This window comes from Triturus cristatus, chromosome 6, assembly GCF_964204655.1.
Source record: "Triturus cristatus chromosome 6, aTriCri1.1, whole genome shotgun sequence".
Taxonomy (NCBI): Eukaryota; Metazoa; Chordata; class Amphibia; order Caudata; family Salamandridae; genus Triturus; species Triturus cristatus.
In genome coordinates, this window is record NC_140589.1 from 1,245,793,467 (window position 1) to 1,245,819,582 (window position 26,116).

Here is a 26,116-nt window from a genome sequence, read left to right on the forward strand (position 1 = left end):
AAGGGGGAGCTATTTATTCTGCAGAAGCAGACTCTTAGCACACACCCAGCTGCTTATCCTGTAGAATCATGCATAGTATTCACAACCGAGTGGGGTTTGAGGTTGCAGTCAGTAATGCAAATACATTCAGCATCACTAAGGCTGGTTGCCCTTGCTGGAGTGTAGTCAGTCACCCAGGTTACACATGTTGCTGGTCTCAAAAAGCTGTTTGGACATGTGCTGTTTTCAGAATCTGAAAAGTGGATTCAAAATGTGTCAGACTGTAAAAGTACTTATCACTTGCCCAAAAAAGAGTAGTAAGTGTGCTTTCCAATTGGCAAAGAAATTTCGTTTTCTGCCTAATTTCAAACCATGACTCTGTGTGCAAAGAGGAATTATAGACAGAGATTTATTGCGTATTACTCTGGTAATTTTACATTTGCATTAGTAGGAAAGGGGGAGCTATTTTTTCTGCAGAAGCAGACTCTTAGCACACACCCAGCTGCTTATCCTGTAGAATCATGCATAGTATTCACAACCGAGTGGGGTTTGAGGTTGCAGTCAGTAATGCAAATACATTCAGCATCACTAAGGCTGGTTGCCCTTGCTGGAGTGTAGTCAGTCACCCAGGTTACACATGTTGCTGGTCTCAAAAAGCTGTTTGGACATGTGCTGTTTTCAGAATCTGAAAAGTGGATTCAAAATGTGTCAGACTGTAAAAGTACTTGTCACTTGCCAAAAAAAGAGTAGTAAGTGTGCTTTCCAATTGGCAAAGAAATTTCTTTTTCTGCCTAATTTCAAACCATGACTCTCTGTGCAAAGAGGAATTATAGACAGAGATTTATTGCGTATTACTCTGGTAATTTTACATTTGCTTTAGTAGGAAAGAGGGAGCTATTTTTTCTGCAGAAGCAGACTCTTAGCACACACCCAGCTGCTTATCCTGTAGAATCATGCATAGTATTCACAACCGAGTGGGGTTTGAGGTTGCAGTCAGTAATGTAAATACATTCAGCATCACTAAGGCTGGTTGCCCTTGCTGGAGTGTAGTCAGTCACCCAGGTTACACATGTTGCTGGTCTCAAAAAGCTGTTTGGACATGTGCTGTTTTCAGAATCTGAAAAGTGGATTCAAAATGTGTCAGACTGTAAAAGTACTTATCACTTGCCAAAAAAAGAGTAGTAAGTGTGCTTTCCAATTGGCAAAGAAATTTCGTTTTCTGACTAATATCAAACCATGACTCTGTGTGCACACAGGAATTGTTTTTAGATATTTAATTTGTGATGGTGTTATTGTGATTTTCACTTGTAGGAAAGGGGTACATAGTATTTTAAGATTTGAAAAGATCATAAAAAATGTAGTAATATATTTAAATAAAATAAAGGATTTTTTTTTTAGTTTTTTTCAGATATTGCTGAAGAGCAGTGAACAAAATTTAAGATGCCTACAAAATCCAGACTAAGGAAAAACCACAAAAAAAATCTATATTTGAAGACAACTGGAGGACCTAAGTTAGTTGGAGATGCTCATGTTGGGAAAAAGAGAAAGTCTTCTGGTAAGCAGACAAAAGATTTTTTAAACAATATCTTCAAAAAAAGGAAAAATGTACAAAATGTCTGTACTGGAAAGAATGTTTTAAATAGAAAACAACAGGAAAAAATTGAGCATTTAGTTAATGCAAATATACCTTCAGAAACAATAAAGATTAACTTAAAAAGAAAAACAGCGTTTAAAGAGATTCGTAGAGTTAAAAGAGTTATGTCCAATTTGATAAAGGATGTGAAGAAATATAAGTCAAAAGCTAAATTTTATAAGAGAAAAAAAGAAATTGAAGCCATTGCAGCAAAGGCTTTAGAATTAAAAAGGAAACTATTCATTTTAATTTTGAACAGGATGCGTACATTAGATAAAATGGTCAATGTACTGAAATCACAAAGCAAAAGGAAAAGACTAGTGAAAAGAACAAACTTTTGTAAAGTGTTTTTAGGAGAATGGATGCATAGTTCAAGTAGTGAACCTTTTTTTAATGAAGAGAGTTATTTGCAAAGTAATAGTTTGCTGCATGCAGTTGACACCAGAGGTCGTGCTTATGAAGTGAAAAATGGTTGTATAATGGAGAAGGAGAAAATGGTTCCAAGAGATGAGGAACAAGTGATGGCGGATGAGGCTATGGGGAGACGTCCTAAAGCCCCAGTGTACACTTGGAATTGTAGTAGTATTTGCACTGTGCGTCAGGAATCTATTGATAAATTTCGTGAGTTTCTAAGAGAATATAGTAAAAAAAGTGTTAAACAGAAGATTAAGGTGCTTCAAAGTCTAGATCCATGCAGAGTGAGAGAGAATAATGGTTTGCAGGGACATTCTCTGGCTTGTCTATCTAGAAAAGTGTGTAAAAGTGTTTTTCATCATTTTAGGATGCTGGCTGTTCATCATACTGAAATGAGAAAGTTTGTGAGACGATTGTATTTTGCTAAAAGTCCAGCAATAAAGTTAGATGAATTGAATAGGGCTCTGTTCCGTGGATCGGTATCAGATGTAGAGAAAGTTACTGATGAAATTCAGTTTTGTTACTTTGGTCCAGAACAAGAAAGTGCAGAAAAGGACACAGTAAATGAGGAAGAAGTGGAAGAGAATGTAGAACCCTCTGTGAGTAAGAAATTTAATGATCACATAACAAAATTTGCAATAATCTCTAATGAAAGACCAAATATTACTTGTATTTGTTGCCGCAGAACTCATTATAGAAAACAAACCAGGAATGTTGATCTCTACAGAAAAAGTGAAAATGAAGATAATTATAAGTGGAAGGATTTTGCCACATATATATTTCTTGAAAATTGTTTTGAATTGGGTGAAGATCAGCGTATTTGTAAATACTGTTACAACAAGTTAGAAGAAAATAGAATGCCAACCAGAGCTGTACATAATAATTTAGAATTGGATGCTATTCCTGCCGAACTTTCTGAATTAAATACATATGAGTCTATACTTATTCAATGTGTTCATCCGTTCCAGACCATAGTACGTATGGAGCCCAAAACTGGTAAATTACCTCCTTCAGATTTACTGAGAGGTTTAAAAGGTAGAGTGGTGTATTTGCCCTTGGATTTGAAAAAAAATATGGAAACTATTGATGCAGATACTTTGGAAACTGAACCATTAAATAATCTGGTTAATGGTGTACCTACAAAGAATAAGAAGATTTGGGAGGAGCTGGTAGATGTACGGAAAGTACAAAGAGCAAATTTGTATTTGAAAAGGAATAACAAATGGTATGAATCAATTTATATAGAAGAAGAAGAAGAAGATTTACAAGAAGACACACAAACACCAACTGGACAAATTGAAAAAGTGGACAATTCAAAGGAAGAAGAAATTTATGAACATTTTAGCATACATCCTCTTCATTCAAAAGAAGTTATGGGAGACAATATTGATCTGTTTCAGATGAAGAAAGCAAAAGGAACTCCTTTGAGTGTATGGGAGGAGAGCTTGGAAGCTCGATGTTTTCCCCAGCTGTTTCCTACAGGAAAAGGAGGACGATACGATGAACGTCCAGAACAGATTCCAGCTTCTGAGTATCGAACTACAAGACTATATGCAGAAGATCCAAGATTTCGACAAACTATTCCTTATTTGTTCCATCTTTTATTTGAAAGCGACTTGTCTGCATTATCTTATGCAGTAAATCACATTTTAAAAAGTGGAGTACATTTACAAAATGTGTCTGCTAAGGATTTTATGGAGAAAGTGCAGCACCGAGATGATCATTTGGAAACCCAACTGATCAATCTGATGGCTTGTCAGCGTGGGACAAATGAATATTGGTACCGACGCCATGGTGAATTAAAATGCATGTTACGGAATTTAGGAACTCCAACATGGTTCCTTACCCTAAGCTGTGCCGAGTACGCTTGGGATGATTTACTGGATTTTCTACGAGAGGCAAATTCAAACATTAAAAACATCGAATACAAGACAGCAGGAGAACTGTGCTCATTGGATCCGGTTAATGTTTGCAGATATTTAATCATAGATTTGAGGCTATGATGTCCTTCATCTGCAATAAAAAAAATCCACCTCTTGGAGAAGTAGTGGATTTCTTTTGGAGAAAAGAGTACCAGGCAAGAGGTGCTCCTCATATTCATATGCTGTTGTGGATCAAGGATGCCCCAAAGTTTGGAACAGATACTGATGAAGCATTGTTATCTTTCATTGAAGAATATGCAACATGTGCCATACCAAAAAGCACAGAAGAGAAAAAGTTAAAAGAGCAAGTTTTACATTTCCAAAGTCATCGGTGTGGAAAATACTGTCGACGGAAATACAAGAGCAAAGATAAATACTACACTAAATGTCGATTTGGATTTCCTAGACCTGTTCTTTCAAATGGAAGAGTAAACAGTTTTATGTCATCTGTGAGACATACTATTACAAGAAAATCACCTAAGAATACCTACAACCTTAAAAGAAAAGAAGAATCAAAAAATATAAATGACTACAACCCAGTCATTTTATCCATGTGGAATGCTAACATGGATATACAGTATGTAGCTGACAATTCCATTGCTGTTGCTCGATATGTAACGTCTTACATTACTAAATCAGAAAAAACTGAATTGAAAGAAATGTGGGAAGAGATTTCTCACGAGAAGAAGTAAGAAGCTGTACAGTTTCAGTTTAAAGATGTTATCGCATCGAGAAATTGGATCCTACAAATGTTCAGATAGGTTATCTTCTGCAAGTCTCTACTCGAAATCACGAAGAATAATTTGGGCAAGTTTAGGCCTTGCAGCAATGAGAAATCGGGTACTGAAATCTGTTGGAGAAATTGAATATTTGGCCGAGAATGACCCAGAAAGTACAGATATTTTGAAAACAAACATGTTGGACACATATTATCCCAAGAGAAGTCTTCATCTAGAGAACATGTGTCTCTATGAAGTGCTGCAGAACTACATTTATTCACGGAAAGCCACAGAAGACATCAACAATGGAAAATATAAAGTCATTGGTGAGGAAGGATGTTTGGTGAAGCAAACAAAAGGAAGTTTGATAAATCACAGGAAGCTGAGTTGCGACACTACTGACAAAAAGGAATTTTACTACTTGGCTCTTTTACAGCTGTTTAAACCATGGCGTACAGAGGACGAACTACTGGGAGAATTTCAAAGCTATGAAGATTCCTTTAATGCTTGCAAAGACAGCATAGAATGCAGTACTTTCACAAATTATGTGCAAATGTTAAATGAAGAAATTGAACAGGAAACTACAATTGCAGCTGAAGTAGCTAGAGACAGTTCTCAAGACAGCCAAAGTTCAGGAACACTCAGTCAAGATCCCCTAGGACAACCAATCGTTGAAAATGAAGCTGCAATAGCTATGACTGAAGTGGAAACGGCTATGAATCAAGCTCAAGAAGAATTTATAGACTTACCAAATTTGGAAAGACAACTGAATGAAGAGCAGCAACAAATTTATGAAGAGATCAGAAACAAAATTGATCACGGATTACTACATGAAAAAAAAGAGTGCTCATACACATCATTTCAACCAATCAGGATGTATGTAAGCGGACAAGCTGGAACTGGAAAAAGTTTCTTAATAAAAGTCATCAGAAGCTACCTACAGCAAAAAACGGATTCAACTTTGTCTTGTGTGGTTACTGCTCCAACTGGGTTAGCAGCATATAACATAAAAGGAATCACCTTACATCGTTTGCTAATGTTACCAGTGGAGCATGAGAACAAAATACAATACCACAAGCTAACTGGAGAAGCATGCTTGGAAGTTTCAAGAGTATTGAAGAAGATGCAAGTTCTCATTATTGATGAGGTGAGCATGGTATCAAACTTAATGCTTGCCTTTGTGCATTTAAGAATGCAGCAAATTCTAAGGACAGACTATGACGTGTTATTTGGTGGAAAACATGTCATAGTTTTTGGGGATCTTCTACAGCTTACTCCAGTTAAAGGACAACCAGTGTTTAATACTGTGACACATGAAGACACAAAGAAGTCATTGGGAAGCATTGGTAATGCAAATATTTGGTCCTTCTTTGAGTACAAGGAACTTACTACTAATATGAGACAAGCAAACGATGAAGAATATGGAAGTATTCTGAAAGATATCAGAATTGGAGTACTCACTGAAGCTGGCACGAAAGCATTACAGAGTCGGGTGCTACATAATTTATTTCCAAAGGAAGAAATAGTTGCAGAGAAGATATACAAGAACATTGCAGAAAAGAAAAGTGTCATCTGCTTAATGCCAAGTCTACGTGAATGCTCAATATTCAATGAGGAGCTTTTGAAATTGGAAAAGGAAGAGATTAGGAAATTGGAAGCAGTGGACAAAATTCAGCATGAAAGAATTACTATTACATTAACAGGCAAACTGAAAAATAAATTGGATTCACTAGAGAAGAACATTTCAAAAACTGCTGGATTAGAAAAAAATCTATATGTTTGCATGAACTGTAGAGTATTTTTAAGGAGAAATTTGAATGTTGAAAAAGGTTTAGTAAATGGAGCTATGGGAAGAGTTGTGGGTTTTATTAATTATCAGAAAAAAGATGGAATTGAATGTTTAAAAATAAAATTTGATCAGATAGAAGAAGTTATAGACATTTGTCGTTGTACAGTTCGTTTCATGCTTGTGAAAGACTTATATGTACGTAGGAAACAGTTTCCGTTTTCTCTAGCATATGCTGTAACTATTCACAAGTCTCAAGGATTGACTGTAGATTGTGCATTTGTAAACATTGGTTCAACTGTGTTCAAAGAAGGTATGGCTTATGTAGCTTTGTCACGAGTGAAAACATTATCTGGTTTATTCATGATAGACTTTGATGACTCAAAAGTTAGTGCTGATGCAAATTGTGTAAAGGAGTATAATAGATTAAGAAGAACCTATGCTCCTCATTTAGGTCAGTATCCTGTGTTGGAGAAACGTGTAGTTTCTCGAAAAAGGAGAATTGAGAATATCTGTAATGAGGATGTAGAGAGGAGAAAAAAAAAGAGGAGTGATGTAATTGCAAGCAAAAAGAAAAAGGAAAATGTTGAAGAGGTTGTAGGTTGTCATTTTGAAAATAGCTCTGGTGTCAACTGCTACGCTAATGTAGTGCTGAATGTTGCATTTTATCTGGAAAGTTTGCAAGAGCAGATAATAGTAAATCAGAGAAAAAGATTCTGTTCTGAGTTGAGTCTCCTTTTTCAAAAGCTGAGTAATGATAAAACTCAAATAGAAAGTGCTACTGAAATTAGAAAACTTTTAGATGTATGTTCAAGACGAACACAGTTTTCTCAAAATGTACAGCAAGACGCACAGGAATTCTTGATGTATTTTCTTCAGGTACTGGAAGAAGAAGGGGTACACATTGAAAATATGTTTGGTGTCTCTTATAAATGGGAACATAGTTGTGAAAACTGTTTCAATACATGTGGCTCTAATGTTGATTCTGAAAGGTTTATTTATTTAACATTGCCAGACAGTAAAACAGTCACTTTTGCTAAATTAGTTAAAGATGCTAATCATAGCATGGAATGCGGTGAGTGTAAATCTGACATGTTTTCAACGTTAATTTTAAAGGACTACGGACAGTATGTAATTTTAATGATGCAACGATGTAGAGCTGATGGTTCAAAATTGGATACTTTAATAAAGAAGTTTATAGGACAGCAATTATCAATTTCAGGAAAAACTTTTGTAACAGTTGCAATAATTTTCCATGAAGGACCTACTGTAACTTCTGGACATTACACAGTTTATCTTAAATGTGAAAAAGGCTGGACACTGTGTAATGATTCCCAATTGATTTTCAAGCAACGTTTGCCTTTTGATTTAGCAAATTACTATCTAATCTTTCTGAAACCTAAATTTTAGAGAGAATTGGCAAGATCTGTACAAAACAATTTTACCATTTTATTGGATTACCATTGGAATTTTCAAATAAAAAGATTTTTCAAATTACCATTTGGCCTAAAGGAAAGGTAACCAATTGTATTGTGGACTTATTTAATTCCCAATGAATCTTTCAGAAACCAAAAATTTGGAGAGAATCGGTAACATCTGTACAATTTAAATTTTGAAATTTTATTGGATTACCATTGGAAATTTAATCAAAAAAGATTTTTAAAATTACCATTTGGCCATAAGGAAAGGTAACCAATTGTATTGTAGACTTACTTAATTACTAATTAATCTTTCGGAAACCAAAATTTTAGAGAGAATCGGTAACATCTGTACAATTTAAATTTTGGAATTTTATTAGATTACCATAGGAAATTTAATCAAAAAAGATTTTTAAAATTACCATTTGGCCTAAAGGAAATGTAACCAGATGTTTTGTGGAGTTATTTGAGATATATTATTTTTGTGATTATGCTTCTGTAACAAAATTGTCAGACGGTATTTTAAAGAAATAGTTATTGTTATTAGATGATATTTTTTTGAATATTTTGCATTTCTATAATGTTATGTTTAAGTGAAAAGAGATTCTGGGCTTTTTTAAAACAATCTTTGAGATTGTTATTTTTTTTTTGCCCGCTGTTAAGTGATGAATGCAATTGCTTTCACGATTTATAGTGAGATGCAATATATTCTGAAAACAGCAAAAAAATGGCAAAATTTTTTTGGGGAAAATATGTAAATACGTGTACTGTATTATATAATGATTTATTAAATATTAATACTTTTTTCTTTTTTTTCAGATTGTGAAAGAAAATTTTCGAAAAAAAAACAATTTTTACAAGTAATTTCAATTAAATTTTAATTAAAAATTAAATTGTTGGGTGGGTCAGGTAAGTCAGAAATTAGATGGTCCCTTTCTTCCACTTCTCCTCAAACAGATTTTCAGTATTTAGTTATTAATCCCTCAAGGACCTTGTAATGTGGTAATTGTTTTTTAGTGTTTTTTTTTAAAAAAAAAAAAGAAAATTACGCTTACCGTAAGCGTACGGTAAAAAAAAAAAAAAAACGTTTTTAAGAAAAAATTAAAAAAAGTTGAGTGGTAAGGTTGGCTCTTAAAAGAGCCGTTGTGTTCATGCAGGGACAGAGGAAAGGAAGAATGGGAACATTAGCTGGTAGGACAAATGTGCTGGTCTATTTTGTTGTTAATGAGGGGAAGACTGGTCTCCCTATGAACAATTAGACCATGGCAAAATGAACACCGCATTGTAACCCTCGCAAACCGATGGTTAGTTTCCACAGGACCAGAAAAAGGTGAATCTGCCCCCACAGATGAAGGGCTCAGCTGAGCTTCCGAAGATGGACTCGGCTGAGCTGCTGTGGATGTGCTTGCTCGACTTACTGAAGGGTTACCCCTAGTATGTCGTGCATGTGTCCTAGGGTGCACATCCTCAAGGTGTCGTAACATAGTGTGATTCCCGAAGGAATACTTCTTGTTAGGATTACCTCTTGAAAGTACACGCTGGCACAGCTTACAAGTCACCAAAGCAGCATTGACTTTTTTCTCGCCCTCAGGAAAAGTAAAATACTCCCATATAAAAGAGCTCTTCTGTTTCCTCTTTCTCTGCCTGATGGTGGTGCTGCTAGCCTCACTCTCAGCAGAGGAGTGCTGGTCTGCCATCGTATCACAAAGACAACTCAGATCCTTCTCCTAAGGGATCACAAGCAGAAATGAGGGGAATGGGTGTGGTGTAGGAGAGTTCTAGAACTGAAAGTACTTTTAACCAATCAAAAGTTTTGTTTCTTGATCACATGACCTACCGTGCGCGTACGTTACGCTTACGGTACGCTTACGGAGCGCTTACGGTAAAAGTACGCATGCGCGTAAAAAAGACACGCGCTCGCGCGCATGCGCATAACAGGCACGCCCCAACACTTCCGCGTAACGTGCGCGTGTAGCGTACACGCTTACGCGCCACGTACGCAGTACGCACGGCTACGTAAATTGCGTAACCATACGCAAAAAGAGTAGAAATATTACGAACATTACGCAAACCGTACGCTTACCGTAAGCTTACCGTACGCGCACGTAAAAAAAAAAAAAAAAAGGAAAAAAAAATCACAATGTTATACTAATATATCTTACCTCTTTGGTACAAAAAAAAAATGAGAAAAAATAATATATTGCAGAATTTTTACAAATTAAGCATAGTGTTTTAAGAGAATATAAAGTAAAAAAAAAAAAAAGTAAAAAAGCTTGCAAATAAAAAAAAAAAAAAAGATTAATATAAGAATTTGTAATAAAAAAACCATACAAAAACAATGTAAAAACCATGGGAATCACACATGTTATAGGTAAGAATTAGCATTTAAAAAACCATACAAATTCACTGTAAAAACCATGGGTTTCACACACGTTATAGTTAGGAATTAGCATTTAAAAAACCTTGCAAATTCAGTGAAAAAACCATGGGTTTCACACACGTTATAGTTAGGAATTAGCATTTAAAAAACCTTGCAAATTCAGTGAAAAAACCATAGGTTTCACACACGTTATAGTTAGCGGACATTTTACTCATAAAAAACCAATGAAATTCCCCCGTTATAGTTAGTTAAGCTAACTATAACTCGCGCACCCGCAATCCACTGCTGATGACGTAACATATTATATCACTCATGACATGGTCAGTGACATCACTCATGACATCACTGATGACATCTCAAATGACATCACTGATGACATCATCCAGTGACTGTGTGTTTTTCTGAAAATTACATATGTTTTATATATGTATATCTCAAGGTCGATGGAAGAATAAATGGGTATATAAGTGTCTAAAAGGATGATTTGTTTTTGAAAAATTGATTGTATAACTGACTGATTAAGTGTATCTTACTGAATACATGGCTTAGTGAGTAATGTTTAAATGTGTAAATATCTGTATCAGTCTCTCACTTTGTGTATAAGTGGCTGCATGGGTTGGTGAGTAGCTACATGGGTGTTTATATAGGATATTAGGTTGTTTTTTGAGTATCAGTCTGAGTGTCTGCATGGTTCGGTGTGGGGTATTACGTAGTGCATAGGTGCATGAATGATTGACTCTCTGGTTGTATGTGTTGAAGACAGCATGTGTGCATGTCTGTATGGTTGGATGAGTGTGTGTATGGGTGTGTTAGTGAGTGAATGACTGTCTCAATAGTGTCTTTATGAGTTACTAAATATGTTTTAAACTAGTATATGTGACTATTGGTGTATATAAGTGAGTATATGTGAGAGTGAGAGATTGAAAGAGTTCCTGTATGAATAAGTATGTGTTTCTATAAGTGATTATTTAAAAGAGTAAGTATGTGTAAGTTTCCGTAGAAGTAAGTGTGGTGGTGTGTGTATAACTGTATATGCAAGTAAATGTATGTTTGATTCTTTATTAGCATGAGTGACTATGTGTGTGAGTAACTCTATGGATGAGTGGCATTGTGTAACAGGATTTATAGGTGTATGAGTACATATGATGAGTGAGTACACGTATGAGTGACTGTACAGGACTGTTGGTGAATGAGTGGATGTGTATGTGGATCTTAGAATTACTGAAGAGGTTGTTGTAACTGGTATTGGTATGTCCATTTTTTTGAAAATTTCTGTCTCTATTTTTGAATGTTTGTATCAAAGGTTATATTAGGGTGAGAGGAGGTCTACCACTCTGTCACAAGGATGATGTCATCAGTGATGTCATTTGAGATGTCATCAGTGATGTCATGAGTGATGTCACTGACCATGTCATGAGTGATGTAATATGTTACGTCATCAGCAGTGGATTGCGGGTGCGCGAGTTATAGTTAGCTTAACTAACTATAACGGGGGAATTTCATTGGTTTTTTATGAGTAAAATGTCCGCTAACTATAACGTGTGTGAAACCTATGGTTTTTTCACTGAATTTGCAAGGTTTTTTAAATGTTAATTCCTAACTATAACGTGTGTGAAACCCATGGTTTTTTCACTGAATATATATATATATATTCACTGAAAAAACCAAAGGTTACAGGGATGTCATAGTTAGGCTCAGATTTCACTCATATACAATCAGAGAAATTCAGCAGTTATAGTTAACTGAGCTAACTATAACTTGCCCCCGCAATACACTGCTTAAGACCTCACATATTACATCACTCATGACATGGTCAGTGACATCACTGATGATATCAATGATGACATCTCAAATAATGATATCATCCAGTGAGTGTAAGTGGTTGCAAGTGTATGGATGTGTGAGTGGTATGTGAGTCACTGTATGGGTTAGTAAGTGGCTATGTCAGCTGGGAAATTGTGTGTCTGACTACATTAGGTGAGTGAGTGGGCATGTGAGTTGTTGTATAGGTGAGTGACTTGTCTTTTAGTGACATTATTGGTGACTGAGTGGGTGTTTGAGTGGCTGTATGCATAAGTGAGGGTCTGTGTCAGTGACTGAATGGCAGAGTATGTGGATGTATAAATAGATGTATCGGTGAGTGATTGGCTGTGTTATGGACTGTATGGGTGACTAAGTGGCTATGGGAGTGGCTGTACGTGTGAGTGAGTTTCTCTGTCAGTGACTGTATGAGTGAGTAAGTTGATGTGTGTCACTCTGTATGTGTGAGTGTATGGGTGAATGAATGAGTGTGTGTCTGATTGTATGGGTGTGTGAGTGGGTTCTGTGAGTGACTGCATGGGTGAGTGAGAGGGTGTGTCAGTAACTGTATCTGTGAGTGGGTGCCTGTCTCAGTGAGGGCATGGATCACTTAGTGTGTGTCTCATTGCTTGTGTGTGTGAGTTAGTGCCTGAGTGCCTGACCATATGGCTGAGTTAGTGGCTGTGTGAGTAGGGTTATCACTAAGTTAATGTATGTCTTAGAAAGTGTTTGGAGTAGTGACTGGGTGTGTTAGTGACTGCCTGAATGAGTGAGTGGGTGTGTCAGTAAATGTATAGGTGAGTGAGTGGGGGTGTTAGTAGCCACATGGGTGTGTGAATCAGTATGCCAGTGAGTATATGAGTGAGTGAACAGGTGTGTGTTTGGTTGTATGGGTTTGTGAATGGGTATATTCATGTGTGTTTGTGTGGGTGTGTGACAGGGTGTTTTAAGGGATAGTTTGAGGATGTCATCAGTGATGTGATTTGACATGTCATCAGTGATGTCACTGACCATGTCATGGGTGATGTAATATGTGAGTTCTTAAACAGTACATTGCAGGGGCGCAAGTTATAGTTAGCTCAGCTAACTATAACTGTTGAATTTCTCTGGTTTTATACGAGTGAAATCTGAGCTTAACTAGAAAATCCCTGTAACCTTTGGTTGCCACTGGGTAATTATAGTTACGATAGTGTTTCCAAGGGAAATATATTTTTCGTGTTACTAATAAATGTGGCCCTGTTTGCCAAATCTCCACGAAACTCATTTTGACCAGTCTGCGCATGGAAAGTTTCAGGGTGATCCGTCATGCGGGGGCCAAGAAAAAGCAAAGGTTCCCAACACGTATTTTCCCCGTTCATGTTTCCATAGGGAGTATAGACACTACTACAGCCCAAACTGCTGAACAGACTTTCACCAAAATTGACAGGAAGGTAGATCTTGGTCCAGAAAGAGGGCCTTATGTGTTTTGGTTTAAATAAATGCCCTCCGAGTACTGATGCGGGCAACGAAACAGCTCAAAATATTGCTCTGGCTGGGAGTGAGCAGCATTAGTAATTGCAGGGTCAATGCTGGCTCATGCTGAATGTGGTGAGCCAGGTGGGGCTTCAGGGGCCCTGGGCTCCTTTCACGGCCCCCACAAGTTTATGGTGGGTGCCCTGAGTGTGGAAAGGAAGCGCTTGAACGACAAAGGACAGAGACGAAGAGTACAGAGGAGAGGAAACAACCCTGACCGACAAAGACCCAAACCGATCCATAAAGAAGCCAGTAAATATTTAAAAGACCTACACAGCACAACTCCAAAAGGAAAGGGAAGGTAAAAGATAGCGCAAGCAACCCTTATCTGACAGCACAAAAAGATGTCCCATGGAATAATAACCAAGCCCTGATGAAGACCTTAGAAAGGCAATAAAAAGGTCCAAAGCAGGAAAGGTCGAAACGCGTCGGCTAACAGGATATGAGAATATATTGGGGATAAAACCATACAATAACGCCCCGTGAAGAGCCAAACTCAAATATCTAGTCAACGCTCTCTAGCTTCAATTTGGGAAAATATATTTTTCTCTAATTACATTCTAGGACCAAACCAATCATACAAAGTGGAGGCAATAATGACTTTATATGCCACTCTATCTAACAAGGAGGATATCTGAGTACTGTTTTGATTTATGTATCAATCTTTCACATTTATGCATGTTGTTATAATGTTTTGTTGGAAAAGTGACATTTATTTCATTGTCACACTGAGAAATTTATATTTGTGATATATATGTGTTTTGTTGTCACATTGTATTGTTGAAAAAGTGAATATTTGGAGACTTATGTTTGTCACATTGAGAAAGTGTTCACTCAGTTAACTAAATATATGAAATTATACTCAACTCGCAGTCAATAAATAGATCTGCTGAGATCAAAGTGATATTGTGATCCATGGTGTCAGAGGTATTTACTGTTATATAAGTATTACCCAGATTCCGGCCTCTGAAAACCTTATTGAATCCCCCCTCATATTATATACTCGAGTAGACACTAGGGCACCCACCTTTAAGTAAAGTGGGACCCAGGTGATGGAATCCCCGGGGCCGATAACGGCTTGGGGAGGGGGCTGTGTGGACCCCTCCACTTTAATTTTAAAATTGGGCCTGGGGGATGGGGTTCCCAGGGCCTAATGAGGCTCAGGAAGAGGGGCCACATGCCTCCCCTTCCATTTAAAATATGTATGGGCCTGAGGAATGTGGACCCCAGGGATATATTAGGCTTAGGGAAAGGGGCCATGAAGACCCCCCTCCCATTTAATATAAAAAGAGGACCTGGGAGATGGGGTCCCTAAGGCCTAAAAAAGCTTGGGGAGGGGGCCACATGGCCCTCATCCCCTTTAAAATAAATAAGGCCCTGGAGGATGGGGTCCCCAGGGCCTAATGAGGCTCAGGGAGGGCCACACAGCACCCTCCCCTTTAAAATATATATGGCCCTGGTAGATTTATTCCCCAGGGCCATATTAGGCTCAGGGATGGCGCCAAGTGGCCACCTCCTCTTTTTTTTTAACTTTATTTACCAGTTTGCATCATATGACATAAAAAAATAAAACATGAAGCTCACTGTCACAATTTGTCAGCATGAAGTTAATAGCATGTAAAGTCATCACAAAAAAGTATCAAACGCCATCCCAGGGGCTACTTGCAACTGTCCCACATATCCCCAATCTCTACAATGTCTTGTGGCATATCCATCATGATACCAGTGCATAGAGTTGCAAGTCCAATTCTAGAGAACCCAAAAAGATATCCCATCCAGCTCACCCACCCTGGCCGGGACTCTGCCCTGCTCAATCGGTGTGGAAGGAAGCGGTTGTTCCATGGCCCCATAGTTCTTGAGTGGGCCCCAGATGTCTTTAGGCTGTGAGGAGTGTGGCAACGTACTGGCATATAAATCGCTATTTGTGTTGCAGTACGTTAAGCTGCTCAGCCAATTCTTAAATGTAGGAGCAGCTTTACGCCCCCAATGTATGGCAATTTCCCTTTTCGGCAGCAATAAACTGAGGGCGACAAATTTCCGGATGTTTTTGGGAAAATTGGCCACAAAGGTGGCGGAGTGGAAACGCTCCTCTTCTGTCAGCTGGAAGACATGCCCACCAACAGGTCTCCAAACTTCGTCATGTCAAATTTGGCTAATGTGTGCTACTTCCTCCCCCATGATCGGTATCCACCGATCATTAGGGATAGGCAGAGCCGAGGAATACATTAAGTGGGTGCCAGCGATGCGCGACAGATTGTCCAATGCCCAACTGGTGGTGGAGACAGTTTGGATATCCTTGTGGTCCCTGGTCAAGCCCTTGGGCAACACAGCATGCAAGGCATCAGGGAGAACCAAGTCTGCCTCAGGTCGTAGGTAAGGGATTCTAGCATCAGGATGATACCAGGCATATGAATAGCTGCACTGGGCAATCAAATAATAGAGCTGAAGATCTGGGACTCTGAACCCACCCCTGTCATAGGGCAATGTCAAAACCTGCCACCGCACCTCGATCGCCTACCCCCCATGTCAGTCTAATCAAATAAGAGTGTAATGTTAGAAAGAAGCTATTCGGTAAAGGGATTGGAATGTTGTTAAAGAGGTGTAAAAATTTAGGCAGTACAATCATTTTGATCGGGCCACCCGTCCCGCGAGGGAGAGGGGGAGGTGTAGCCATCTTTCTATCTACATCTCCAAGTTATGAACCGCTTGGCCGTAACTGAGCCTAAGCATTTGTGCAGTGTCTAGATGGATATGAACGCCAAAATATTTGGTCGAGTCTATGCACCAGTCCAGCGGGAACTCACAATCCTGCTGTATTGTGCTGGATGTTAGGGGGAATATTACCGATTTGCACCAGTTTATACCCAGACCTGAGAATCGTCCGAAATGTATGATTTCCAGTATCAAGGGGTCTAGATTCTCCTGAGGTTTACGCACATAAAGAATAACATCGTTCACATATGGAGAAACCAGCAATGGTCCAGTATTAAACTGCAGACCTCTGTGCAAGTGCTTTTCTTGAAAATGCGGTGTACCGGGTCCATTGCAAGAATAAATAAAAGCGGCGACAGGGGGTAGCCCTGCCGGGTGCTTTGCGACAACGGGAAGGGGCGGGACAGGGAACAGTTAAGTCGCAATCTCGCTGTGGGACCGCTGTACAGCATCGCCGTGTTGGCCACAAATCCCTTGGGCATACCCATTCTTGGCATTACGGGCACAAAAAAGGGCCACTCCAAGGAATCGAAAGCCTTCTCCGTGTCTAATAGAATGGCTGCCGCAGGGACCTCAGGGTTTATTCTATGCAAGACTGCAAACAGGATACAGAGATTTAACGAGGTAGACCTTTGAGGAACAAATCCTGATTGCGCCAGGGAAATGATCTTGTCCATCAAAAGAGCGAGGCGGAGGGCAATCATTTTTGCGAGGATCTTATAATCCAAATTTAATAGGGATAGTGGCAGGTATGAGGCACAATATAGGGTATCTTTGCCAGTCTTGTGGAGAAGTATAATGACTGCTTCTCTGTGTGTGGGGGGTAGCATGTTCCATTCAAGTGATTCAGCATAAACTTCTATCAACTTAGGGGCCAGCAAATCCTTATATGTCTTATAAAAATTGCCGCTAAAGCCATCCAACCCAGGAGCAGTGGAGCCATTCAAAGCCTCTATTGTGCTAATGACTTCCTCTTTCGAGAAGGGTTCCGGCAGGAAGTTCTGCATATATTTCTCCAAATACACCAGGGCAATCTCTGATAAATAGGCCTCTTGTGCAGTAGGGTCCTGAGCAGCCTTGGAAGTGTAGAGAGTAGTGTAGCAGTCTAAAAATTCATCACAAATCTCAGTAGTGGTATTGAGGGGCTATCCCGAGGCAGACCTCAGGGCAGTGATGTAGGCTTTATTGTATGAGGGCCATAGCATGTGCGCCAGCGTACGGCCAGGTCGCTCCCCCTCCCCATATCGACGGGCAGTCGCATATTTGATTAGAAAATGGGATTCTCGCTCTGCAGCGTCCCTGAATTCAATTAATAATGTGACCCGTTGTTTTGTCTTTTCTGCGCTAGGGTGGGACAAGCATTCCCTGTCCAGCTCTGTCAGCTGCAGCTCAATATGGAACAGTGTAGCCCGCAAGTCCCTCAACACTCCGGCATGCTTTGCAATACAGACCCCCCTGAGGTAGGCTTTAAAGGCCTCCCAAAGTACCGCCCATGTATCCACCGAGCCAGTATTAATGGTGAAATAATCTTCTATCACACCTCAGTGAGAAATAAGTCATCCTGAAGGGGCCGGCTTGGGAATCGCCATTGGCGCTCATAGCCGTCAGGTCTGGGAACCCGAAGCTGAAGCAGCACGGAGGAGTGATCGTAATAGGTCCTGGGGAGTGTGGTGATGGACTTTTACCACTGGCACATACCCGGTATAAGTAACCAATGGTCAATCCTAGTCCACGTGTTGTATTGGGCTGCGTAGTGTGTGTAAGCAGTGGTGGATGGGTTTCGCTGTCGTCATATATCGATTAAAGTCAGGGAGTCACAGACTTCGAGGAGCGCCTGTCGTACGTGCGGTTTAGTGGCAGGGGAGGCGGACGAGCAATCCAATGTAGGATTCAAGATCTAATTCAAATCCCCGTCAAATATCAAATTACTTGCATCTAGTTAGACAAGCTGCGAATGCAGCTCATGAAAAAAGTCTGGGTAGTCTGTGTTGGGTGTGTAAATGCACAGTAAAGTGAGATTATGTCCCATCAATTTTCCAATAGCAATAGTGTAGCGGCCTTCTCTGTCACATAGGACGGAGCATAAATGAAAGGGCACCCTTTTATGTATGAGGATTGCCGTTCCCCTAGCATAGTTACTGAAGTTCGAAAAGTAGCGGTGCTGCCCCCAGCTTAAATCAAATCAAATCATGTAGTCTCTACCTTAGGTAAGTGCGTTTCTTGGAGAAAAGTAATGTCTATATTGTGTCGCTACATGTAGTGTACGACATGTTTCTGCTTCCTGTTGACATTGAGCCCCCTGACATTCCATGACATTCGGGCCAGGTCTGAGGGGCCCGCAATAGTGCCTAACCTAGCCATCTGGGTGATTCAAATGTTGAATGATATTTGTGATCTGAGAAAAGGAGTGTAGCTGAACAGTGAGCATAGTAATAACTGAGCAATAACATTTATATCCCCAACATATTCCCCCCTCCCGCCACCCAGCCTCGCGTCCCCCATCGCCAGGAGCAACTCCCGTCAAACAACGATACCAAATCTCCTACAAACATTCAAAGTGATGCAATAAATAGGAGCAACGGTTCACTAGGTACAAAACTGACATTCTCATGGTCTACACCTGGGGGGTAGGCAACGCCCCGTCGGTTACCCAGCACATTGAAACTATACATAACGTAGGTATGATATTATCCCAATAAACATATATCCCAAACAAGGGGCACTTCTAGTTGTTGTCTGCCTATGACTGATCAGTCAGCAGAGAAAAGCTCCATGCTAGCGTTCGATTCTTGTCGCAGAAGAGAGGGCCCGCCCCGTCAGCTGTCTGCTGGGCACCATTATTTTTATAAGTCTGGCAAAATTCCTGCACATCGTTGGGTGAGTCAAAATTGTGTGGCTTGCCATTAATGTCCACTCGCAGCCGCGCCGTATTTGAGACCTAAGTTCCTGAGGGTGGTTTTGACACTGTTGTATTTACGTCTAGCCTCCTGTACCATAACTGTGAAGTCCGGTTACAGGGCGAGCCTGGACCCCTGCCAGTTTGTGTCACCCCGCTCCCTGGCCAGTCGCAGGGCAGTGTGCCGATCTCAGTAGTTCATAATTCGAGCAAGGATGTGTCAGGCGGGCAGCCAGGATTAGGGCGTGGGCCCAGGGTGCGGTGAGCGCATTCCACCACGAAGCCAGGAGTGAAAGCTTCTCTGCCAAACAGGTTGATGAGTACAGTTTCGACGAAAGTGTCCATGCGGCCACTGTTTGTGGATTCCGGCACCCCTAAAATGCGCATGTTGTTGCGCCGAGTGCGCGCCTCTAAATCCTCGTTTTTTATAACAACCTCCTTGAGAATGCATTCCCCTCATTCTAGGCACTTTAAGGACTGTGTCGAGCTGTCCTCAATGTCCGAGATCCTGGTCTCTGTCACATCAAGCTGCTTGTCGTGCACCTCTATTTTGGCACCCAGCCCTTCCAGTTGTTTGCCAAGAGCGTCAAATCTGCCATTGAACGCTCTAAAGCCGGCCCTCATTTCCTGCAACAGTGAGACAGCAGCAGCCGAGGACTCTCCTCTCAGGCCAGCATCCTGTCCACCCTCCGACATGTCTGGGCCTGCGTCTTGTGGTTTTTCAGTGAGCTTTTCGAATGGCAGGACCCTTTGCTTAGGGTCTTTAGGGCCCATGCCGCTGCGTGAGGTCGGGTGGGTGACCGTGCCGGTGGCACCGTGTGTAGGGGCCAAAGCTGAGTCCTGGAGATATCTGGATACTCAAGCAAAGGAGCACAGAGGACAGGCACAATGTCTTGGCCCAATGTACGGATTCACAATGGGGGCAGAGGCAGCGAACTCGGGGGCCCACAATGTCACTACAGAACAGTAGGAGAGGTAAGATTGCGCCTGTTGAGGTGGCGCAGTTGTGCCCAAGGTGGTAATAAGTACTCCTCAGCACGCGTCGCAGCAGATGAGGGCCCCAAGATGGCGGCCGCAGTCTAGTCCCATGTCGAGGCCGGCGCCAGGCGGAAGACCAGCTAGGTTCAAGGGGTACGTGTTCTGGGGGCCGGACAGATCAGGCAGCGCCGCGAGGGGTGACTGGGCACAGCGCACATCTAGGACAGTCCCTCACCTCCCCCCCACTGCACAATCACGCAGCCGGGAGGCCGCCTCCCAGACTCTCCCATGGGCCCTGTCCCCGCGGGGCCTCAGGGAGTATCAGGAGCACACGGGGCACTTTCAGCTCCGCGCGGACAACGAGGGTAGTGAGGGGGAAGGAGGGAACCCCCAGCAGCCCGCGCCCAGCACACTCACCGCGTTCTTCGCCCCGGACGGGCTCTGGCAGTAAAACGTCAGGATTAAGGAGGCCCGGGCCCACGTCGGTCCTGCGTCTGTCCGTCGGATCGTGATGGCGCCACCCCCGCAGCAGGATCTAGCCTGTTTTTGCCACGATCGAGCACTACCGCCGCACCTCCAGAACTCTCCTCACGCTCCACATCGCCGCCACAAGAAGCCAATGCCACGTAGCTGGAACCAGCGACTCAATATTTGGGGATAATTTGGATGTGCGTCGGCGATTCGGTGGAGCTTCAGCGCCGCACCGCCATGTTGGTCGGCGGACCCCCTCCTCTTTAAAAACACGCATTGACAAAGCCGATAGGTCTCTCCTTTGGGACAAATTTGCTTTGCCAATGATTTTAGTCATACTGCACAGCATCCCTGATGCTGTGGAGCATGGCCAAAAGACAGGAATGAAAAAACACACAGGGCATAGTATGGGGCAACACAGAGTGTGCAGGTGGGGGAAGCAAAATGGAGAGAGAGCAACCTGGATGGGGTGGAAGCGAACAAACAACAAAAAGTGCACAATGGAATCAAAGTGCAGTGATGAATGACAGAAAAACTGTATAGAAGTGAATGCATACATAAATGCTGCTTGAAGGGCAAAGTTGTGCAAAATTACATTTTTACAGTATTATAAAAATAAACGTGCAGAAAGAAGCCGGGCCTCCCATCCTTCAGAGGCTGATGAAAGGAGCTCCATTTTGTTTGGTAATAGAGACGTTTGAATCTCTCCCAAGAATTGACAGCAAGCTCTAAGCAACAAGCTATTAACATAACAGACAACTGTCAGCTGGAAAAGCTGTTGCAATTTTAGTGGCCTTTTCAAAGGAAAAACGTGCTCTCTTTAAATGACAGTGCACTACTATAACAGTGTTTCAAAATACTCCAAAATTAACACACCACATTGTTACCCCTCTACTACTAAAGTGGCGTGGCTCATTTGCTACACTTGTGTTTTTTTGTGTAAGACATGAATTTTTCACAGTCTCTTAGACTTCAGCAATGTAATATTAATAGCAGCAACCCACTCTAAAAATTGTTCCAGTGCTACTGGAAGCAACCAAGCTTCGAGCAAGGCAGGACAGCTCAGAAAAGTGAGTAGGTGTTGCAGAAATGTATGAAATCTGAAAGGCACGAGAACCAACCTGACCTCTCTTCCTTCTCAGAGCGATTAACAAAAGTATCATTCAAGTTGCTAATATCAAATATTTGAAAAGCTACCAAGCCCTAGGACTGACTGCAAGGTCTGCACAATAGACTATTAACGTAACCTGCAACTGTCAGCTAGACACTAAAAAAAGTTGTGTATCTGCCACTACTAGATAGCATGATTCGTGGACACACATTACTACAACCCCTGGTGCCTGCACCTTGCCTCAGGCTCCTTCTCCAGCAGCACCTTCCGCCCATAGCTCTCACACTCTTTCCCAACACGTCACAAGCTCAAACCCAACCTCTCATCCTTTCCAGTTCGATAAAATGCAGCTCCATTAAGATTGGTAATAGCAATCTTTTGAATTGCTCCCAAACCCTAAAACTAAAAACAAGCTCTGCACAGAAGGCATTTGGTGGGGTTTATTTTAGGAAATAAAAATTGTTGTGAAAGATCAGACTCAACTTCAAGTGCCACAACTCGCTGTGAACATTCTCCATTTTCTGGCCTTTAGTGGCCATCCGCACTTGGAATTGCTAGCAACCCAAACAATATGTGCATCCTGGCTTGGAGCTAGGATATGGACAATAAGGCCAGTGTGCATCTGTTAAAGAGATGTATAGAAAGGTATATGCAGTGAACTGTACTCTCATCCTAGTGATCCCGACAACACATCTTCCAGCTGTCTGCTGGGCACTAGAAAACTGTCTACCTGTCTCCATTAGATAGCATGATTCGTACACACACATTAGGTAAGCATTGTTGTGCCTGCATCCGACCTCAGGCTCCTTCTGCACTAGTATGTTCCACACATGGCTAGCACACACTTTTACAACAGGTCACAAGCACCAACTTGGCCACTGCTGGGGCCCAATTTTCTTGTTTCCATTATTCTCCAAGAACCCACTCTGGTCGATTGAACCTTTTTACTTACCCAATAGCGTGGAGGGAGCAAACACAATTATTAGAGAATACCTTCCGCAATTTGACATAATTAAGGACTCGCAACTCAATCTCTATCGCTATCGGGATTTTATTATCAACAAAACATCTGCAGATATAGGCACCTTAGCACAAGGCACAATAGGTAAATAGGCACTAACACAAATGCCACTCTACGAAGAATCCACATTCGACTAAATATCAACAAAAGTACAACTTCTAAAAGCATGAGGTAGATAACTACCAAGCCAATGTCGATATTAGGAATCATTAATCAGAAACATCTCTGTCCCTACTCTATGCTAGATGACATCCCTACTTAGCATTCCCTTAAGACCCAAGAAATCGTGAAAAGGTGTCAGAAGTGAAACTCCCTAAGAAGTCTTCACTTAGTGAGAGCTCGATCTAAAGTGTTCCTTCTAGCTCCTCGCCCACCTCTTCTCTGCTCTCTACTCTCCTCTCCTCCCCTCTCTCTTCTCTCTACTCTACTCTACAACCCACGGGCGCTGTCCCTAATACAAAACCCCAAATCATAGAACACGCCCTCCGGCACACCTCCTCGACCAGGTCTTCTTCCAGTAATTTTCCATCCTGAGCTGTCCATCCTCCATCGTCCATCAGCTTGGCCTTGGGTCCCAGACACCGTCCGCACTAGGAGTTGCGATTGGCACATTCCAAAGTACTCCCATGTCTGGCTTCCCCCATAATTCAACTCTTAGACAAAGACCTTTTCTACTAACGAACCAACTGTCCTTGCACCTGCGGTGAGATCATGGGATGGAGAAATACTTCGCATCTTTTAACTTTACAATTTACTGCAGCCCAAAACCTCTTGTAGAATAAATCAATTGCGGTCTACCGCATTCAGCTAACATAAGAAACTAACAGGCCTTTCTTCTCAACGATATATGTGCATTCGGGCCTCTACTCGGTTAAACACGCTATTAAATCACATTCTAAGCATTAGTGCTTTTACTTTCATATACATGAATAAGCGACCTACATGAGTAAATTTAATCATGTCACACGTTTAACCTAATACATTGCATTGAACGAAAACTAATCGTCATGCATTTTACTGAATACATTTACAATATGTTTTCACATCTCTAACACTTCTATGTTGCGATATAGCTGATACATTTCTTAATACATTTCGCACGACACATCTAAGTATACATTGATTATATGCGGGTGCCAACCAACAGTGAATATGATGCACACCTACAAATTTCAAAACCTTTAGGCGCTACATCAGTTCCCCCCTTTGATGACAACTGTCATCACACCATCATTTCTCATTTCTCCTGGTATAAGAAGCTGATCTAAACGGTAGTTGCTACCATTCTACTCTGTCGGATCCCTTCCATCCATTTAAGATTCTGATATTGACGGTCCTGCAATCTCGCCATTCTCTGCTCATTCGCTCTGAGGGCTCTTTCGACCCTATTCCCTCTGTACCATTTCCAGGCTCTTACGAGTCCCCACAGACAGATCACACAAACCACAGCAATTATTATTGGCTTCAACACATATCCAAGAAATCCCATTCCCAAGTTCGCAAACCAAGTCCCCACTCGACCAAATCCTTGACCAATCTTTTCCCACACATTCTCTTCTGTCAAATCTCCTATTTCCTTATGGATTGTGGTAATGTTGTCTATGTATTTCTCCAGGTCCTTACTATTGTCTGCAATATACGTGCAACATTCCTGGACCTTCAGTAATTTACAGACTCTGCCTTCTTTTGCCAATAATACGTCTAACGCAAGTCGATTCTGCAATACCATATTCCGTATCGATAACATTTCTCCATTCACCAACAACAATGACCTCGCCGTATTCATTGACAATTCATCCACCACAGTCGCCAATCTTCTTATTTTCACATCATTCAGGACCACACCCAAACTAGGTATAGTCGCTCCGTATATATCACCAATCACTGCTCCTGCACTTGCAGCTCTACGCACTTTAGAATGACGTCCCGTCTCTAACAGATTCAAATCCTCAGCATGATAAATCGTTGGGAAAATGATAGCCAAATAACACGAACCATACCAATTCGCAGGCAATCTCACATATGCATTCTTCCCACATACATAATACACAGTCGGAATCACCTGTACTGGACCTTGCAAGAAATTCTTAGCAGAGTCCTCCATGGTAAAAGTATGATCACACGTACTCTGCCCCACTGGAACCTTCTCCTTAGGAGTTTGAGGACGGGCAACACACAATTTCCCCTTCTGTACTTCATCTAATGCAATCGGTCCATAACTTCCCTTAGATTTGTGCAATCTCTCCTCATCAGTCCAATCCACTGGACTATCTCCTGTATCTCGTGTCTGGGTCAGTTTTCTATACCTATCCTCTATCTGACCTATGAACTTCTTTTCTGTTTCGGACAACCAACATGTCAAATTATGTCTATGAGCATAAGCTGTATCTAGCTTCACAGTCGGTATGAAATACTTCCGAAGTCTATCCTCCGACTTGTAATAATCATACTTATTCAAATGCTTATATGCCGGAACTTCAGGAAGTACTGTATCATAATTCGAAAAGAAATACTCAAACTGTTTCCTTTCATAAAACAAACTAAGCAATAGGCTACAAGAAATCCCATATGTCAATGGGAGATGATGGTATCTAATACCTTCGTCTACTGAAGCAGGCAACTGCATGCACACATAACAATCCTTCGCATCCATCGCATCAACATACTCATACAACAGCTTCGCATAAGCATTAAGTTTAAAATCAGCTCTAGACAAATCTATATGAAACATACGACTCTCCTCAAGCGTCTGCGCTCTCTGATCTCTAATAGTGACCCCTCCCTGTCCTAGAGTGGTAGGTGTGGGTGTTCCCTGAACCTCCCCCTCCTGTCTATGGGCCACCATGTATGAAGTTACTACTACTGCAAATATAACAGCTATCACTACCCCTAACAGTGTGCCTATCACTATTTTGGCTCTATGGTGTGTATTTCCAGGTTCCGCCATATTTGAAATGTTCTCCATGTTCAGTACAGTCTCTGTTGACACAAGTCTCTTTCTCATCCAGCAATTCAGTTCAGCTGCTCTCTTAAACCGGGGGAACCTCTAACAAAGTTCAATTTCTCATCTCTTTAGATCAGGAAGACTTCCCTAGCTCTTCTTCGCCCTCCAACAGAAAATCCCTAAATTTATTCTTCTTCCCCTCGGGCCTAGGTAATCTTCTTTTCAACTTTATATACAGCAAAGTTACAATCAGTCCAGAATAACTGCCGGTCCTAACAGTTCTAGGACCCCCTGCAATATTTCAAGTTTAAGGGTTGTCAGTTCTTGGGGAGCTGGTATAACTGCAAAGGTTGGGAAGTCCAGCGTTTCCAAAATCAGACCACGGATGATGCTCAGAAGTGGCGGATTCGGAATATTGAT